Source organism: Mustela nivalis (genome assembly GCF_964662115.1).
Source record: "Mustela nivalis genome assembly, chromosome: 9".
In the NCBI taxonomy this organism is placed as follows: Eukaryota; Metazoa; Chordata; class Mammalia; order Carnivora; family Mustelidae; genus Mustela; species Mustela nivalis.
In genome coordinates, this window is record NC_139028.1 from 51,785,229 (window position 1) to 51,806,424 (window position 21,196).

A 21,196-nucleotide genomic window follows, 5' to 3' on the forward strand; every position below is an offset into this window, starting at 1 on the left:
TGTTTACTGAGGACTTACTCTGTACTTACTGTGGGCCAGATACATGGGGGGCAGGGCTCATAGGACACAACAAGATGCTGTGTGCTCTAGTAAGTAAGACAGTGGCAGTCCCCATCATTCTTTGCTTAAATTCCTTGGAGGGCCTTGGGTCCAAACTGGTTTAGAATTTTCCTCTCCTGCCCAGAGAACCGGCTGAAAGAGCCCAGAAAGGGGAGAGAAAGCTTGAAGAATCCACACTAGGTGGTCCCTCTGGCCCTCTGCTTTGACTTCTTTGCTGTCCTACTCCCTTCAGTTCATGTTTCATATTAATTATTGCTGGTTTTTCTTCTCAGCTTTGAGTAAATCCTGGTTTTGTCTCTGGGTCTCTACTTGAAATCCTCTCAGTTCCCTTCTCTGCAGCTTAAGGAGAAGTTTCACCCTACCCATAACCAGACCTAGTTTCTGGAACTGAAGGAGCAGGAGGCTGGCTGAGGACAAAGCAAAAGCTGGCGCCTTGCACCCCCACCTTCACCTGCTGTCAATCAACCCCCTCAGCCCCACCTGAAACTTGTTTGTATCTGTCTATAAAAACTCTGCACCAACCCAGCTCTGGACCTCTCGGCGTTATCGGCAATGAGCGGCGCAGAGGTCCAGATTCGAACCTGCAATAAACGACCCTTGCTGCTTGGCTTTGACTCACGTCTCTGGTGGTCTTTTAAGGTGGAGGTAATATTCAGTTGGCATTTCAGAACTACAATCCCCGAGTAGCACTCTAGTTCCCACTTGCCTTGGAGAGGACTTGGGACACGATTCATAGCTTTGCAGTTAAAATTCCTTAGTTTGACACACGAAGCCCCTTTAGATCTGACACCTGCTTGTCTTTCTAGCTTTGTCTCTTGCCATCCTTCACCCTGTGTGTTAGGTTTCAGTTGTACTGAACTTCTTCAGCAGTTTCTGGAACAAGTAATTTTATTTTCCATCTAAGAATTTTTTTTCTACCTATGAGCAAGACCCTAATAAGTGTGAATTGCTGAATCAAGATATATCCAAATGTTACCAAAACTAAAGGTGAATTTGGTCACATATGAGAATCATCAGTGCTCAACAATTATTGAGTATCTATTACATGCAAATTACAGCTTAATCTATAAGGATGTCATGATTTAGGGAGGAACCATATAGAACCCTGAGGCAGGGAAGACTGATAATCATATTAGAGGTTCAAACAACATTCTATGGGATTCTGATGGAAACAAAAGTTAATTCTGATTAGAATGATCAAGTCAACAACTTATGGGATGAAAACAGTCTGTGCAAATCAGGATAACCAGCTAATGAATGTTGGACAGAATAGAGAGTAGATTGAGTAATAACAATTACATGTCAGCTGGTTATTTTGCCCTGCAATGGCCTTAAACTCTGAGTGATAAGGAAGTGAGAAAGTAGAAGAAGGAAGTATGGCAGGATCTAGAGGGAAGGAATTTATTCTTGTAAAAGGAGGAGGAGAAGTGGAACCAAAGGCAGGAGAAAGAGGGGTAAAGATCATGGGTGTAGTATCTTCCTGAGTCTCTTTAGTTCCAAAATTGGGGAAGGAAAGAAGAGAGCCAACCATGGACCCAAAGGAAGGCTTGGTGTCAAAACAAGAAGAAAACACAAGAAATAGAATATTTCACACAGGAACTTTGCTATGGTACTACTGCTTATAAAATGTTTGTATCAGGAACATTTTACTTATGATACAGATAAAAGGGTGGCAAAGCCACAGTTATAGAAAAATGTCTAAGGGAAAATGTTATTACGGTTATTGTTAGAACTATTCACAACAATTCCCACTCTCCATTAATACTGAACTTCCCACCTCTTTTAAGACTGATTGCTGAGGCTAGGACTTCTAGTACTAAGACTGATGTGGCTACGTGGCTTTTTTTGGCTAATAAAATGCGAGTGGGAGGGACAAACAGGCTAGAATGAACGAGAATTACTTCTTACCCACTGAGATTTGGGATTTAAGTCTAAGCTAAGCTATCTTTCCTAATGCAATTATCCATAAATGAAAAGATTCCTAATATTTTCGTAAAGAAAGATTTGTGGGCTTTCCCTTTTACGAAGATGACGCCGAAAGCTAAGAAGGAAGCCCCTGCCCCTCCCAAAGCCGAAGCCAAAGCAAAGGCTTTGAAAGCCAAGAAAGCGGTGCTGAAAGGCGTCCGCAGTCACAAAAAAAAAAAGAAGATCCGCACATCATCTACGTTTTGATGACCCAAGACTGCGTCTACGAAGGCAGCCCAAATACCCTCGAAAGAGCGCCCCCAGGAGAAACAAGCTTGACTACTGTGCCATCATCAAGTTCCCCCTGACTACTGAGTCAGCCATGAAGAAAATAGAAGACAACAACACACTTGTGTTCATTGTGGATGTCAAGGCCAACAGGCACCAGATCAAACAGGCTGTGAAGAAGCTCTATGACATTGATGTAGCCAAGGTCAACACCTTAATCAGGCCTGATGGAGAGAAGAAGGCATACGTTCGGCTGGCCCCTGACTATGATGCTTTGGATGTTGCCAACAAAATTGGGATCATCTAAACTGAGTTCAGCTGGCTAAATCTAAATACAGTTTTTTCATGATAAAAAAAAAAAAAGATTTGTGGGACAAGTTGAACGGGTATTACAAGAGATGGAAACAATATAATGCAAGACTTATAATTCCTTTTTTTCCTTCCAATAATTTACCTATACATTTTTCTTTTTGTAATTTTCTCCTTCATACACAAGCATCCACTTTTATGGTTTCAACAACTGCCTTGGTATGAATCATTTAAGAGCTCTATGTGTCTAGCCCTGAGAATCATATTCTCATTTCTAGCTGCCTACAGAGACATGCTCTTCTTAGAGGACAACCACTTAAACTATTCAGACATGTTCATGTCTAAAAATGAAACCATGAAACTCCCCAACAAACCAACTGTCCTCCAGAGAAAAACCCATCCATCCTTAGGGGTGAACTTAGCTTGCTTCCTTGTCTTTTTCCTTGTTATTCAATGTCTTCTTCAAAATGCCCCTCACATTTACCACTTTCCCTTCACTCACACCTTAGCTACCTTGCTCTGAATGTACTTAACTCACACCTGAACCATGGTCACAACCCCACTTCCCCTCCAGCAGTATCCACCCACCAGTCCATCCCAGTCACTCTTCAAGGACCCTCTTCAACCCTTCAGTCTTGTGTCCAACATGCTCTGCAGTGCACTCATCCAGTCCTCTCCCAGTGATTCCCAGCTCTTGTGCTCAGGCCAACTTCTTTGCTGTGCTGTGTAAATCACTCTGCTCAGTCTTACCTCACTTCTCTGCTAAAGATTTTACTGCCAATTGGGCAAGTATTCTAACTTGCATCTTCCCAGTCAAAAATCCCATCCACCCCGGGGCTCCTGGGTGACTCAGTTGGTTAAGTGTCTGACTCTTGATTTCAGCTCAGGTCATAATCTCAGGGTAAGATTAAACTCCTCATCAAGCCTGAATCAAGCCCCCTTACCAGGCTCCACACTAAGCAGATCCTCTTGTCCCTCTCCCTCTGCTTCTCTCCCCATATCCACTCTCTCTCATTCTCTCTCTAAAACAGATAAATAAAATCTTAAAAAAAAAAAATCCCACCCATCCTTAAGGCTCATATTCAATTCCATTTTTTTTTCTTTCTGGAAGACTTACCCAACAAATGTCATCCAAACAGATCTCTCCCTTTCTCTACCCACACAGCACTTAGTCACAAAGTTCTAAGTTCTCTTAGAAATCATACAGAACAATCTCCTAATTTTATGGTTGAGGTTCAGAGACTTGGCCAGTCCTGCAATCAGTCAGTGGCAGCTAAAACTAGAAGCCAGGTGTTCTGACTTTAGTTTCCTTCCTGCGATGCTTTTTCTGCCTTTTTTTCTTTTTACCAACGAATGTATTTTAGAGTTTAATTCTATCCAATCTTGCATTTTGCTTAATGTTTATTAATCATGCATCCCTGATTAGATTATAAGCAGCTTAGGAACAATGAGCTCAGTCCGTATTAGGCACAAGCCCTTATTTTTGGCTTCTGAAGCTGAGGTTCAGTGTAAGGTTGAAATGCAGAGCCAAGCCATTAAACCAATAAGTTTTGGAACAACTGGAAATCAGCCAGGAACATGAATGGAACATTAGAGGAAAAAGGAAGGTAGTAATTTAAGGTCAGGACTTTAGATGAGCAGAGTCAGGAAAATTCAAATTACAAAGTACAAACTCCTTGGTTGAATTACAGATGGTCAGAAAGAGTTAAATCAAGCAACAGGTCCCTTACTCAACACCTAGAATAGGGCAATAAGGAGAAGGAAAGGAAAAGGACTCACCAGCGATCCCCTGAAATTTCCTCTGTATAGCTAGAGAAGCTGACCCTAAAAGAGGACACCAAGCTTGGGAAAGCCTGATTTTTTTAAAAAAGATTTTATTTATTTATTTTAGGAAGAGAGAGAGAGAGAGAGAGAGAGAGCAGGGGGAGGAGCAGAGGGAGAAGGAAAAGCAGACTCTGTGCTGAGCAGGAGCCTGACTCAGGGGACATGGGGGCTTAATCCCATGACTCTGGGATCATGACCTGACCCAAAATCAAGAGTGGATGACCAACTGATTGAACCACCCAATCAGTTTGATTTTTATTTTATTAAGGTATAACTGACATACAACATTATATTAGTTTTAGGTATACAACCTAATGATTTGGTATTTGTATATATGGTGAAATGATCACCACAATAAGTATAGTTAACATCAGTCACCACACGTAGTCACGGAAGTTTTTTTTCCTCATTCTCTTAGCAACTTTCAAATATGTAGTACAAGGATAACTATGGTTGCCATGACTTATTTATTTTATAACTGGAGTTTTTTGCTTTTGAGCCTCTTCACCCATTTAATACATTCCCCATCCCCAAGTCTAACTTTTAATTATAGATGGTCTGGCCAGCCAGAGATGGGCAGAGCTGCTCTGAGCCAAAAGGCAGTAGATGTTTTTAGCTGACTGTTGGCACAACCCCAGCCATGATTCTTTCTTGGGAAGCCTTGCCAGATCCCATCCTTCCTGAATACTGGCCCAGACCCTTGGACGGAGACCTATGCCTCTTGACTTCTGCCCTAGCTAAAGGACAACGGATCCCATCTACCAGTGACTGAGTTTGCCGACCTGTGCCAACTCCCTCTGTACCTTAACATAAACCACTCAGCATGGAGTACACAAGATAATGTACTCTTTTATCTCACCTTTCCTTCCCAGTTTTACTTCCCACTGTATCCCTTTACATAATCTTACACTGCAGCCCCACTGGTAACCACCATTCCTTACAAACAATATATATTGTTTCATGCCTCCATGGCTTTGTTTGTGTTATTACCTCTGCTTAGAGTGCTTTTCCTGTTGCCTTTCCAATACTGTATTGGACCGACAAATTCTTACTTGTGTTTTTAAGACCCAACTCATACGCTCTCACCTTAGTCAAATATTCTAAGATTCTCCCTAATTGGAATAGAGCAAGTCGTTCCTTTCCTCGGGCACTCTTCATCATTGTTTGTGTCTTATATAGAACTTTAAAAATTCTGCTTTATAGTTGGTATAGTTCTATAGCTTCATCCTAAGGTATTTAAGAACTATGTGTTAATTATTGCTTTCCCTCACAATACCTGGACCATTGTGTTGTGCACAATAAACACTGAATAAATCTGTTGGGCTAAGTCTTCAATTGGTGTTCTTTTATGCTGTATATTTTAAAACAAAATTTATTCTTCAGGGCAGTATTAGGTTCACAGCAAAAATGAGGGGAAAGTACAGAGAATTCCCATATCACCGCACCCCAACAAAAGCACAGCCTCCCTAACAACATCCCCTGCCACGATGTTACACTTGCTACAATTGATAAACCTACATTGACACATCATTATCACTCAAATGCCATCGTTTTTTAAAATGTATTTATTTATTTAAGAGAAAGTGTATGCAGGCAGGGGAAGGGGCAGAGAGAGAGGAAGGAGGAGAGAAGCAGACTCCCCTTCATCCCCACTGAGTGAGGAGCCCAGTGTGGGGCTCAGTACCATGACCCTGAGATCATGACCCAGCCAAAATCAAGAGTCAGCCTCTTAACCGACTGAGCCACCCATGCACTCCCCAAAGTCCATATTTTACATTAGAGTTCGTCCTTGGTGTTAGACATATTTTGAGTTTTGACAAATGTATAAGGACATGTATCTATATCATAGTTTCCCAGTCCTAAAAATCCTCTATGCTCCAACTATTCATCCCTCTCTTCCTGCTAACCCCTGGCAACCACTGATCTTTTTACTGTCTTCCTAGCTTTGTCTTTTCTGGAATATTATATAGTTGGAATCATACAGTATGTAGCCTTTTCAAGTTGGCTTCTTTCATTTAGCAATATTCACTTAAGTTTCTTTTCACAGTTGGATAGCTAATTTCATTTTAGTGCTGCATAATGTTCCATTGTTTGGATATACCACAGTTTATTTATCTGATCATCTACTGAAGGACATCTTGCCAAGTTTGGGCAACTATGAATAAAGTTGCTATAAACATCTGTGTGCAGGCTTTTGTGTAGACGTGAGTTTTCAGCTCCCTTGGGCAAATACCAAGGAGCACTATTGTTGGATCATATATTAAGAGTATGTTTAGTTTGGTAAGAAAGTGCCAAACAACCTCCCAAAGTGGCTGAACCACTTGGCATTCCACCAACAATGAGTGAGAGAGTTCTTATTCTCCACATCCTTGCCAGCATTTGGTGGTGTTAGTGTTTTGGCTTTTTGCCATTCTAATATGTAGTGGTATCTCGTTGTTTTAATTTGCAATTCCCTAATGACATATGATGTTGAGCAACTTTTCATACGCTTACTTGCCATCTGTATATCTTCTATGGACAGATGTTATTCCCTATTTTTAACATAATAAAAATAAATACTTGCCAATTATTCAAACAACATACAAGTTTACAAAGTAAAAAGTCAAGCTTCTCTTTCCCTCAATCTTATTACCCAAAAGTAATCACTGTTAACATTTTCTTGGTCTTCTTTCAAGACATTTTTGTACACATTTACATACCTCTATATGTATATTTTTACACAGCTATGCAGTTTTTCTTTCAATAGTATTTTACGAGTTATGTTTAAAATGGATATTAAAGATATATTACTTTAATATATCTTGAAAATATTTCAGTATCAGTAATAGCTGCAAGATATACCAGAGGAGGAATGTGCTTTAAAGTAATCAATCAATCCCTTAATGGACATTTAAGTTGTTTCTATTTTTTTTTTTTTACCCTCAAGCAATTCTGAAACAAACCACCCTACACGTATATATGTCTTTGTACAAACATGCCTGTATTTCTGTAGGATAGATTCTTAGAAATGGAGTTGTGAATCAAAAATCACATAACTTAAGAACATGATAGAAATTGCCCTTGAACTGCCAAACTGTGCCCAGAATGGCTGTTTCAATTTACGCTCCCATCAACAGTGTTAGAGAGTGTATCGAGTATCCAGAAAAGCCTTCAGGACTCCAACTATGTGTCTTAGGGGTCATCGGGGGACAAGAAGGAGCAGGAAAAGGGCCGGGAGTCCATGTAGCAGCCCCCTACCCCCTTCAATCAGACTATCTGCTGTGATAAATATTGGTTGAGGTTAGTATAGAAGTCCTCTTGAGGTAAGGTTTCTGGTACTGAATATTAATATTAATATTTTAATATTAAAAATATTAAAAATCATTGAAATAAGATATTACTTCTTTTGGTTAACATTAATTCATCAATTACTTGGGAATATTTTCAGCTAGAGGTAACAGACCATCTAACAACAGAGATTGAATTAGCGGGGCTTTATTTTTCTCACATAATAAAAATCTGGACAGACTCAAGGATCCTTCAGGGATCATTCAGGATCCTTATGGTTGTAAGATGGTGTTCCTCTAGCCCCAGCATTATGTTTGTATTCAAGGCAGGAGGCAGGAGAGATAGTTTGCACCTGTTACTCTGGCCCTTTTATGAGAAATGCAAAAGTTCTTCCAGAACTTTTAACCGACTGAGCAGTCGACTGAACCGACTGCTTGTGTCTCATTGGCCAGAACTGTTTTTCCACAGTGTCCCTAATAGCTTTAAGGAAGGTTGGAAAAGAGAATTTAGTTTTTCCAGCCTTTATAGAGGAAGTAGGCACAAGATAAGCAGCTTAGGAGTAGATGTTGGGTGGTCTAAGGGGTAGATCAGGCTCTGCCCCCAGGGCATCACCATACTAAATACCAAAGACTTATAAATGAGATAGTTCTTATGCTTAATGTGTTAACAGTTAAAGACAAGCATGTAAACAAACAGTCTTATTGCATAAATTAGAACAATACAAATGTTGTATGTCCCAATGCAAAAGTATGTAGAGGAGGTATTAGAGGCCCAAAGGAGAGATGGGTTGATATTTAAGTGGGAAAGGCCAGGGGAGGCCAGGTTAAGACTTCATTCAGGTAGTGACATGTAGCAGCCCCCTACCCCCTTCAATCAGACTATCTGCTGTGATCAATATTGGTTGAGGTTAGTATAGAAGTCCTCTTGAGGTAAGGTTTCTGGTACTGAATATTAATATTAATATTTTAATATTAAAAATATTAAAAATATTAAAAATGAGTAGGTACCTGCTGGATACACAGAAGGTGAAATGGTGCTTTCCAGGCAAAGGGAATGGAGGCACAGAGGCGCAAACCCAGCGGGCACATTTCAGGAACCGCGAATAGTTATTACCACTAAAGAGAAGGTGTGGGGCTGAGTGGTGGCAGGGGAGGCCTGAGAGGAGACGACACTGGAGATTTCTGCCAGGGCCGAGTCACAGAGGGCCTCCTGTGTTCCACAGTAAGTAATCTGGACACTCTCCTAAACTGATAGTGTCATGGAGATTGTGGCCCGTAAGCTGTCAAGTGCAACCACAAAGTAGAAAACATGTGAAATAGTCCTAAATACCTACTACCATCGGTGGATTTCCCTCTTTCACCTGGATGCGCCACGCCTTCATTCCTGAGCGATCTACACACCTACTTGCCCCAGTGACTACTTCTTGGATGAAAACTTGCCACCAACTCCTAAGGGAAGTTGCTGTTCTTCTCTGGACCTCAGTTTCTTTATCTAATAATTATCCTCTGTGGTGTAGGACTTTATCTTTTCCCCCCAAATATTTTCAGATTCCATGTGTCATGAGTGTCTGTCTGGTATCATTAAAGGGAAAACAACAAGAAAAGCATAGTCGGAAAGACCTGGGTTTGAATTCTGACTCTCTCTGTGATAGTAGAGTGACTACGTGACACGGCCTTAAACCTTGTACAAGCCACGTATAAAATAGGGGAAATGCACCTACTTGTGCTTGGTGCATAGTTTATGCCCAGTAAATAGCAGTATTTTTATATTCTTTAAACAAGTTTACATTCACACCATAAGGTGAGTGGAATAGGTCTAATGTTACCCTAAAGGTGACGACCCAGAGGCTTACAGATATTGGTTGGTGGTTTGCCAAAAGAGCAGCCACGCAGGTAGGTGGGCTCAAAGCCAAGTCCTGACTCTAAAGTTAGCACTGTTTCCACTAAGCTGTGCAGCTTCTCTTCTCTAAGTAAGAGGATGGGATTCAGATCTCTGTGATGCCTGTCAAATAAATGATTTCATGAATATATTAGAGAGCCCTGTACCTTCCTCAGGTCGAGCTCAAGGAGCACACAGGCCTGAGTTACTTCACACTCCACTATAATTCCTGAGTGTGCAGCTGGGACACTCTTGCCTCGTGCCTTGCTTCAGCGTGACTGTGACCTGCAAACCTGCAAGGACACTGCACATTGACACGAAGGTTTGAGATACCCTGGTGACTTAAAGGGCTGCAGTACACATAGCAAAAGGAAGGGTGGGACTTCCCTTGTTACGGGTAACAGTACACAGCTTTCTGGGAAGTTTGCAATAATGCAAGTTTTAGGAAGAAGACTGTCACTATTAAAAAAAAATTAAGAGATGAGATCATGACACAGAAAGAAATGACTTTTATGAGGAGGAAGTAGAAAGAAAAAAGAGGGCATGGCTAGAACAAAGGAAGACAAAAGGAAATTTGGCACAGGGGTCAGTTTTGTTAGATGCTCAATGTTCACTGGAGTGTCTGATGCAGGTCGGGGAGGAGAAAGAGTTGAAACTAGAAAGATCCTAATGGGCTGTTTGGACTTTATCCTGAAATTGCTGAAGTATTAAAGAAGGACATGAACATCACAACAACAACAAAATAGTAACAATAACAAGAATAATATTGTTATTGCAGTAGGTTGAATAATGGTCCCTCAAAAGATGTGTACATACTACTTCCTGGGGTCTGCAAATATGCTACCTTACATGGTAAGAGGGACTTTGCAAGTGTGATTAAGTAAGGGTCTTGAGATGGGGAGATTTCCAGGAATATCTGGGTAGGCCCAATGTAATCACAAAGGTCCTTCTAAGGAGAAGGCAGGTAGGTTAGAGCGAGAGAAGGAGGTGTGCCAATGGAAGCAGAGGTCAGAAAGAGAGAAAGAATTTGGAACATGCTACCTGCTGACTTTGAAGATGAAGGAAGGGACCATGAACCATTTGCAGAGAGCCTCTAGAAGGTGGAAAAATCAAGAAATTGATCATCCTTTAGAGCCTCCAAAAGGAATGTGGCCCTGCTGACATTTTGATTTTAGCCCCATAAGACTCCTTTCGGACTTCTGACTTCCAAAACTGTCAGATAATAAATCTGTGTTGTTTTAAGCCACTAAGTCTGTAAAATTTGTGATAGCAGCCAGAGGAAGCTAATACAATTATCACAGCTACAATTTAATGTGAATCTATTCCAGACCAAGTATCTCATATACATTAACACTAACCGCAGGGCGAACTTCATAGGCATTCAACCTGTGCCTCCATGCTTACAAGGATCCTGAACTTCGTTGAATAACCTGCTGCTCCAGCCTTGAAACCCTTAATTATTTAATAAGGGGCTGTCCATCATTTTCCTTTTGCACTGGGTCATTCCTGCCTATTACATGCCATTCCTGCCTATTCCTAACATCAATCCTGAAAAATAAAGGTTATAACCATTTCACAGATGAAATTGGGAGTCTCAGAGAGAGAGAGAGAGAGAGAGAGAGAAAGAGAGAAAGAGAGAGAGAGAGAAAATAGCCTAGTAATAAATGCCTTGAGTCAGATGGTAGATTCTGCTACTTACCAATCATGGGCCCTAGGACAAGTTTATTAATTTTTTCCTGAGACTCAATTTCTTCCCTTGCACAGTAATTATAAATATGCACCTTACAGAACTGTCACGAGGAGTAGAAATGATATACCATGAAGTGTCTACACAGCATTGCCAAAGAATAGGGACTCAGAGAGATGATAGTTATAATGGCTCAAAGTCCCAAACTTAGTAAGACCTGGATGTAGGTTTCATGCCCATACTTCCCCCATTTCTTCTCCTATCTCTTGGACTGTATTTTAGAAGATTACTCTGGCAGAAGGGGATTGGTGGAGGGTAAGGGTAGAGGCAGGGTGGCAATGTAGAGACAACTGTGGGAAGACTGCCCATCTTATGCCCTCTCTTTGTCTCTGATAATTGCCTCCCATACATGAAGGCATCCTCTAGAAGCTATGTTTCCCCCACGTGACTCAACCTCTCCACTGCTCTGATCTTTGTTGGTCCCCCGACTCTCCCAGAACTGTATTAGTTTGAACTGAGAGACACAGACACTGAGGATTGTTGGAACCAAGTCTCATCCACAGCAGACCCTCTAGACAAGGTCCATAGGCTGCCTGCTTGCTGCCTGGGTCCCTAGAACCGCCCTACAGCCAGCCTTTCCACAGTGACTCCTCAGTGCCTCCTTTCATTCCATACATATATCCATTCAATAAATCTTTTCATTTTCCTCCTAATGTGACAGAAGGATAACCAATAGAACCCTAACTCATACATGTAAAAATGCCACAATCATTTGGAGAAATAATGAAAACATGAATCAGATTAGTGTGATAAGTTTGGAGAAAAGAAGTACTTGAGAGACATTTAGGGTATGTAGGGTGGGGAAGGAGTTTGGAGTGACTTTCAGGTTTCTGACTTGGGTGATTGGGTTACTATCATCATAAAGACGGGGAAATGAGAAAAGAAGGAGTGGCTGGAGGTAGAAATACTGGACTTGAGATGCCCAGGGGCCATTCAAATAGAGACATAGAGTTGGCTCAGCCCCACATCAGGCTTTCTGCTCAGTGGGAAACCTGCTTCCCCCTCTCTCTGTGCCTGCCTACTTGTAATCTCTCTTTGTCAAATAAATAAATGAAATCTTAAAAAAAAAAAAAAAGTGAGAATATTCATGTGAGGAAGGAACAGATGCAGAACTCCTCTCGAGCTCCAAGCCCTTTCCAAAGACTGACTCCGTGGTGGGACTGAGAGCCTGGTTCCTGGAGTTGAGGAAGGTTTCCCAAACCCTGAAGAATGATTTTGAAAACAGCTCTTCTGGCACTAGGAATGTTTGCCTCTGCCCATTATGAGGAGGAAACAATTTACCCAGATGTGGGCCCCATCAGTCTCCCTCCTCTGTCAAGATCAGGCCACAGAAGTCGGAAGGGTGGAGAACAGCACGTCCATTAACTGGTCATTTTCACACATCGTTCCTGCACAGCATTTGAAAATGTATGCAGTCTAACAGGTTGAATAACCCTGGTGGGGTAATGCTGTGTCCTTTCAGAATAATAAACATGATACTTGAGGGGAATTTGCTACGGGCTGAAGCAGTTTCATAAATGGGGCAGATCCAGATGCGGAAATGCTATGTGGCTTGGAACAGACACCAAATTATGTGGAGTATGAAGTTAGATCTCCTTTCCGAAATTCCTGGTCTACATTTCATTAGTCGCTTCTACCTAACAAACATTGGTGTTTTATTCCAACCTTGGACTTCTGGGTAAATTCTGATCGACTGCACAACTATATTTTGAGTACTTGCCACATGCTAGGCATTTGGAGAGGTGGATAGGATCTTGAACTTCATTCTGAAGAAAGAAGAGGAGATTTTTTTGTAAAAATTCAGAGGGCTTCTCCCTTCAAACATTATTTGTGGGGAAGTGTAAATGTCTCCCCTATCTGCATATGAAGAAAGTAATTTCATGTAGAATGGCTTCGTTCCCGTTTTCCTCTCATCTGGGGGTAGACTCAGGAATGGGAGGGATAGAGCAGCAGAGCATGTTGCTATGGTAACTTGGCATTAACACACCTTTAGCTCCTTTGTGTCGCCCCCAAATTACCTTTATAACTAGTGCTTCAGAGCCTGGAAAGCGTTTCTTAATTTCCACGCAGCCAGTAATGAAGGCATTTTCCAAGGCACTAGGCAGAGGGAGGGTCCTTTCTTTTTAAGGCTGAGGCTCTGCTCATGCTGTTTCCTAAACCACAGTATAGAATCAGGATCCAAACTATCCTATTTTTTATGGAAGATTTCACTTTCGAATGCCTTTCACATATGTTATCTCAGTTTTCATTGCTACATTTTTTTTAACCTCATGTTTAAGCAATCCAAAAGGGCAAGAAAATGAACCCATTAAACATTTATGCCTCAAAATAACCATGTGAGGTAAGGGCTCATCCCCATTGTACAAACAGAAGAACTAAAACTCGGAATTGCCGGAATGTGCCCAAGGTCACACTGTTAGAAATGTCAGGATGAGGAATGGACCCAGGCTTTAGATCCCAAACCAAACGTCTTGCTGTTAAACCTCTACTGACTCCCAGTTTCTTTCTGCCTTTGTTACTTTAGAAAAATACAGGTGTATATAAAATAGCAACCAATTTGTGCTTTGCTAAAAAACAAAAAAAACCAGCTTTATTGAAGTATTATTTATATTTCATAACATTCACTTACAGTGAACATACAGTTCAATGATTGTTAAAGAATTTTTGCGGGCGCCTAGGTGGCTCAGTCGGTTAAGCATCTGTGTTGAGCTTAGATCATGATCCCAGGATTCTAGGATCAAGTCCCATGTCAGGCTCCCCGCTCAATGGGGAGTCTGCTTCTTCCTCTCCCTCTGCCCCTCCTCACTGCTTATGCACTCAATCTCTCTTTCTCAAAGAAATACAATCTTTTAAAAAAAATTTGCAACACTATTATTGACATAATTCACATGTTACACATTCTATCCATTTACATTGTACAAGTCAGTGGTTTTTAGTTTATTCATAGAGTCATACTGATGAAGTCCCAGAACCTAAGTCAGGTTCGGTGGGGTGAGGAGGTTCGGAGCCGATGACTAAAGAAAGAATTCTTAAGACGTCATTGGTGCAAAATGGTGGTTTATTAAAGCACGGGGACAGGGCCCGTGGGCAGGCAGAGATGCGGCTGCCGCCCCGGGTTGTTAGGAGTGGTTGGTTATATACACAGGAGTTGGGTAGGTGAGGACAAAGGGGTGTTCAGAAGGGCTATTGGGGCAAAGAATACTATCAGGATATTGAAGGCTTAGTTGCTAACAAGTAAAGACAATTAGAAGTCTGGTGGAATGTTACATTCCTGCTATCAAGCATCCTTGTTAATGAGATTTAGGTTTAGAAGAAATTTAACTTTATTTACTTTTCCTTCTACCTCCACCTCCTTCAGTTTTTATGGAGGGGAGGGTGACATTAGGCTTGAGGAACTGAGTTCTGTGTCTTTGGAAATTGGGCTATTGATAAGGTAACTTCTTTGTTGTAATCTCAAGGACATTTGCAAACCAAGGGAGACTCCTGTCTTGCAGGATTGCGATCTCAGCAAGTTAACTATTTATCATTTTATGGCAGTCAAGGGTGCCCGAGGAATGCTACACCTATGGAGGGGAGCAGGTGAAGGGGGGGGGGTGCAAGGCGCAAGCTCTTGCTTTGTCCTCAGCCAGCCTCCTGCTCCCTCATCAATACAACCACCACCATAATCAATTTCAGGACATTTTTATCTCAAAAAGAAACCCTGAACCCTTTAGCTATGACCCACTAATCCTCTCATTCCCCACTACCCCAGCCTAAAACAACCACTAATCTACTTCCTGTTTCTATATATTTGCCTATTCTGGACACTTCATATAAATAGTATAAAAAATATGTGGTCTTCTGTAACTAGCTTCTTTTTTTTTTTTTAAGATTTTATTTATTTATTTGACAGACAGAGATCACAAGTAGGCAGAGAGGCAGGCAGAGAGAGAGAGAGAGGGAAGCAGGCTCCCTGCTGAGCAAAGAGCCCGATGTGGGGCTCGATCCCAGGACCCTGAGTTCATGACCTGAGCCGAAAGCAGCGGCTTAACCCACTGAGCCACCCAGGTGCCCCGTAACTAGCTTCTTTTATTTAGCTTTATGTTTTCAAGATTCATCCATGCTGAAGCATATAACAATAACTCATTCCTTTTTTTTGTCACCAAATAATATTCCATTAGATATACCACCTTCTGTTTATTTGTTCATCAGTCAATGGACATTTGGGTTGTTTCCACCTTTGAGCTATTATAAATAATGCTGCTATGAATATTCATGTACAAGTTTTTGTGTGGGCATATGTTTTCATTTCTCCAGGAGTGAAATTGTTGGGTCAAATTTCACTTCTGTCCATCTAGGAATAACTTTACATTCTGACCAACACTCTATGAGGTCCTAGTTTCTCCACATCCTTGCCCAAATTGGTATGCTTTGCTTTTTTCACCTAACATTATTTCTTAGTTACATTTCCATATCCACATGGTTGTCATTTTTAATGGTTATACACAGTGTCCCAAAGCAGTTACTGTGATACTGTTAAAGCATTACTTTAAAGTTGAGGATTTATATTGTCTTCAGTTTTATGGTGTTATAAGTAGTAGAACTAAGATCTGTGCCACTTGCCCATTTTTTCCTTGGGTTTATTTCCTTGAGGTACATTCCAGAGTGGAATAAAGGGCACACACCACTCTATTGCTGCTTTCCATGTTACTCTCCATGTTACTCTTGTGAATAAAATGCCAAGCTTATCCTACCAACTTCCCCGCAGCCTCTGCCAAAACAAGGATTTATTGCTTCATTCCTGTGCACTAATACTATAGGTATATAATAGAACTTGAAGGTTGTTTTGAGTGGCATTTCTTTTACTGTTAGGAAACTTACAGTATTTTAAGGCTCATCACATAGTCTCTGTAACTAAATCATTGAGCCAAAGAGGCCTGGTAGTACAGGAAAATCTAGGGGTCGAAGCAAAGGGTAGCAGATTATATTAAAGGAATTCTCTGGGTTTGGGAACATGGATTCAGTTATGTTCAATAGGATGGTTGTAGCCTCAGCCGTGGATGAAGAGAATGCTCTTTAAGTGGTCAGCTGATTTATTTAGACACCTGCATTTTTGAACTTTCCCCTCATTTAACCCTTCTACTGGATCTGCTCCCCTGTCTCTGACCATTCCTTTTCTATCTCCTTTGAGAGTTGCTTTTCCTTTATATGCCACTTAGAGATTGGTTATTTCCCAGGATTTCACTCTCAGGATTCTTCTTTTATGTAATACTCTGGGCACCTTCATCCACTCTCATGGCAGTAATGACTATAAATGCTGGAAACTCCCAAATATTTATCTTCTTCAAATTGAACTTCAGATGTGCTTCTCTAACTTCCAACTCTATGTCTCTATTTGTTTTTTTGTTTTTTTTTTAAAGATTTTATTTATTTATTTGACAGAGAGAAATTACAAGTACACTGAGAGGCAGGCAGAGAGAGAGAGAGAAGGAAGCAGGCTCCCTGCTGAGCAGAGAGCCCGATGCGGGACTCGATCCCAGGACCCTGAGATCATGACCTGAGCCGAAGGCAGAGGCTTAACCCACTGAGCCACTGAGGCGCCCCATATTCTCACATTTTTGACAACTCATGGGCCAACTCCTTCCCAGAAGACATTTCCTTCTTGCAATCTCCTTGGCCAAATTGTGAAACTCCTTGGGTCAAAAAGGAAGAACAGAGAAGACTCCTCATCATCACCAGACTTGCCATGAACTCCCTAGAACCAGCAATCACAACACCCTTCAACTGCTGAGTGATGGTATTTTGCAAACATTAACTCAGTTAATCCCCAGAACAGCTCTGGAAGGAAAGTGGTTTTGATTCACTTTACCTTCAAGAAAGCTGAGCCTCAGAGAGGTCTTATAATTAGTCAATGGCTGTGCCATTATTTCAACCCAGGCCTGATTGAGTATATGGTTGGTTGCATTTAAATGAGCTAAAACAGCCACAGCAGCAGTAAACTGGTGCCAATATTACTATGCACCAGAGATTTGGGGGAGAGCAAAGGGAGACAAACTTGGCTCTGACAATACCCTAATAACACTTAGACCTTACTAATTTCAGACCTTAATTGGAGTAGCATATGTGTTGTGGTTGATGGCAGTAGGAAGTAAGCAGGAAATACCAGAACCAGATTCTGGCTAATCAGGAAGATTAACCCATACCAAAGATGGCTCCACCTCTAATGCTTTCTTCCTCTCTCCTTTGACCCTTCTAGACCCATCTTTTCTGTAAAAGCTCTCCTGACCTGCACATGATCCCCAGCCTTTATCCTTTGCTCTGTGTTCTCTTTTTACTTTGTGATATCTCAGTTTTTGCCTTTCCTCATCACATTTTATTTTAGTATTTTATTTATCTTTCCTCCCTACCTGGCCAAAGCACCTTGAAGCCAGCACCTGTGTTTTAACCATTTTTTTTTTTTTAATAAGCTCATGACCCTGAGATCGAGAGTCATATGTTCTACCAACTGAGCCAGCCATGTGCCCCTGTCTTAGTCATCTTTGTACCCAGTGGCTTGAACAGTTCCTGGTTAATAAAAAGTCTCATGACCTTCTAATCTAAGTTTTCCAATCGTAAACCAGTATCTTCACTTTCCCAGCATCCTGACTTGAAAGGGCCTTTTGAGTACCTTAGATAAGATATTTGTCAGGGATTACCTAATTTTATTGGCTGCTCAGTATTGACCCCCCCCCTTCCTACATCTGGGGAAACAGCCATCACGTGAAACATGGGTTTCATGAAAGGCAGAATATGTCTTCCCTTTACAAAATTTGGGAAAGAGGTCAGACAGTTGCCCTCCTTGATCCCTGGCAGCTGGAGTGCAAGCATATGACCTAAGGTTGGCCTGGCTGATGCTTCTCCCCAAACCTTGAATTTAAATCAAGTGGCCTAAAAAATAGGGACAGTTTAGAATTTGGGCTAGTGGCAGCACTGGTGTCCACTGCTCCGTGGGAGTGGAAGCAGCATCTTAATTGAGATGTTTCTGTGATATAGTCTTTCTGTCTTCTGAGATGGTCTCCTTTGCCCCATGTCCATTTTCTAAGCTTGATTTTCTAGCCTTCCAGCCACTTCTGTGATTTGCCTGATACCTCTCAAATAAACTCCTGTTCTGATAAAAATAGCCAGAGTTGGCTTCTGTTATTTGCATCCAAGAGCTCTGACCGATACAGCTGATGGACCCATGGTAGGTGGTCCTGGATTCTGGGGAGCTAAAGGCTAAGAAGTTACTTCTCCTTGATCCAATCCCCAAACTGAGATACAGGATTACCTTTCAGTCTGCTGTACTCATAGTTTTCCATAGCCATGATCAGACTTTGTCCTCACAATAGCTCTACCTATAGGCAGGAGAGTGAGTAGTAAAATGAATTTTTTTTTTAATGATTTTATTTATTTATTTGAGAAAGAGAGAGTACAAGAGCAGGACAGATGGAGAGGGAAAAGCAGATTCCTAATTGAGCAGGGAGCCCGATACAGGGCTCAATCCCAGGACCCTGGGATCATAACCTGAGTCGAAAGCAAATGCCCAACAGTCTGAACCACCCAGGCATCCCAGTAAAACAAGATTTTAAAAGGAAAAGTGTAAAGCTCAATGAGACTAAGTGGTTTTCCTGAGGTCCCCAAATTAGTGACAACTCAGACTACAATACACACTTCTTGATTTCTAGCACCTGAATAACACTGAATGACTAACCTGCATTGAATTTTAAAGAATTCATTCACAAATATTCATTGAGGATCTGTTAATTGTAATAATATAATATTATAATATAGAATAATGTAATAAATATAGCAAATATACATTAATATATAAAGTATATTTATACATAAATAGTATCAATATAAATTATAAAATATATTACATATAAATATAAATTACAAATATCTATTATAAAATAAATATTTTATATATATATATATGTGAAACTTACATTTGGGCAGCAGTATAATATTGTTGCTAAAACCCAGCCAGGCTGCGTGGGGAAAAACCCTGGCTATTCCACTTAGAATCTGTATATAGCACACCCTCAGTATCCTACCCATAACCTCCCGACCCTCACCTCTAGCCTGCTGAAATCTGCTTGCACAGAGTACCTGGTACTCACTGCATGAAGAGCTCACTGGGCCTTTGTGCAGGGGAAGCCAGGAAAGCCAGAGTTAACACCCTGAGCAACCATCCTCAAACAATGATGGAGATTGGTGAGACATACTCCAGATCCCTCACCTCTCAGCGGGAATGAATCCCCCCCCCTTTTTTTTTTAAGATTTTAAAATTTATTTTATTTGACAGAGAGAGATCACAAGTAGGCAGAGAGGCAGGCAGAGAGAGAGAGGGTGGGGGAAGCAGGCTCCCTGCTGAGCAGAGAGCCTGATGCCAGGCTCGATCCCAGGACCCTGAGATCATGACCTGAGCTGAAGGCAGAGGCTTTAACCCACTGAGCCACCCAGGCAACCCAGGAATGAACTCTTAAGAGTATTCCTCATCACCTTCCAAAATTCCCCTTAGTGGTAACCGGCTCAACAGAACACACCTTCTTCCTTGCCACTCATTTCCCTACTCCCCAGCTGGTGTTTTGTGGCGTCATTCCCACCTGCCAAAAGCTACTTATCCTTTTCTCTAGGTCTGCTTCTGGGGGACCCTAAACTAAGACACCATGAGGCCCTGGGAAAATTACTCAAATAATAACCTGCAAAACGAAGACAATATTATTTGCCTCGTTGGAGTAAATTCACGCAAGAGTTTAGCCCAGTTCCCAGCACGTCATCAGCACTCAGAGTTAGCCATTGTTACTGTATGCAGTACTTCGGGCTCTCAGAGAACTTAAGCACACGTTCTTTCACTTCTTCCTGCACCATCAGGGAAGCCTAGCTTCCTCTCTAGCTTCACCTCCAGCCACCCCCCCGCAGACTTCCTGCCTCGCTCAATGACACATGCTGTTTTTCACGTCAGCCCTGCTCTCCCATGAGCACATCCCCCAAATGACCAATCTCTTTCACATATGTGTTGTTCAACACATCCTGCCCTCCTTGCCTGGACACACTCCTTCATTCCCCACATTTATCTCCCAGTAATGTCCACCCATCTACCAAGCTTCCATGCAGCTTTCCCACCTCTAGGAAGTGTTCCCAACTATCCTTCCTTCCTCTTCCGTTTGGTCCAAACCACACACTCCACACACACCACAAGCACCATACACACACAAATACATATATACTTCTCACCATGGGACCATGCAAAGAGAGCACTTAACCTAGGAGTGCTGCTCTCCCTCACGCAGAGCCCCTAGAACTGTAATTATTTTTCTTCTTACCTGCCTCCTTCACTAGCCAGTGAGCATCTCTGCAGCAGGCATTGTGGCTTTTATTCCTATATGGCTGGTGCTACGGCTATTGCCCATCTCAAAACATGTGAAATTATTTCTTTCAAATAAGTGAGTGTAAACAACCTTTGAAATAGGGGTGTTTTCTGTATTTTTTCAGTTGAGGAAACAACTTAAAACTTGAGATGACTCCATTCAAGATCCTACAGTTAGTATGGGGTGGTGGAAGGGGAGAGGAATCCAAACCCAGTCATTTGCTTCAAAGTTGAAGACAGAGCTGATGGGTTTTGTGCCCGAGATGCCCTTCATATCCCTCCTACTTTCACATTCTCTGCTTAGAAAATAGACTCCATCCACCGCCTTGGAAGAAGAGCAGTTTCCCATTCAAAATGACCCAGGTCTCAACCATGGTTGATGGGCTCAGGAGTGGACATCTGACTCAGGAGAGGCCAGGGAATCCACGCCTCTTGGGAATCCAGACAGCCTGCATCAGCTGGCTGCATGCACTGAAACTATAAGGCAGCAAAGAAGAAGAGCAACTGAGGCTGGTATTTGAAGACTTCTGTTTTGAGTCATATGATTA

General features: G+C 41.7%; 1 long non-coding RNA gene and 1 pseudogene across 2 annotated transcripts in view; one reads left to right on the top strand and one right to left on the bottom strand.

Moving 5' to 3' along the window:
- The window catches only part of LOC309873462, a 41,618-nt gene extending 20,806 nt beyond the window's left edge, over nt 1-20,812 (bottom strand). The window contains exon 1 of the long non-coding RNA XR_014316372.1: nt 20,740-20,812. This is a non-coding gene — a long non-coding RNA (uncharacterized lncRNA). The remainder of the gene's footprint in view (nt 1-20,739) is intronic.
- On the top strand, nt 2,076-2,606 carry LOC309840435 (large ribosomal subunit protein uL23 pseudogene; annotated as a pseudogene). Its single transcript has one exon. The product of its transcript is annotated as a large ribosomal subunit protein uL23 pseudogene (transcript).
- Nucleotides 20,813-21,196: the final 384 nt, after the last annotated feature.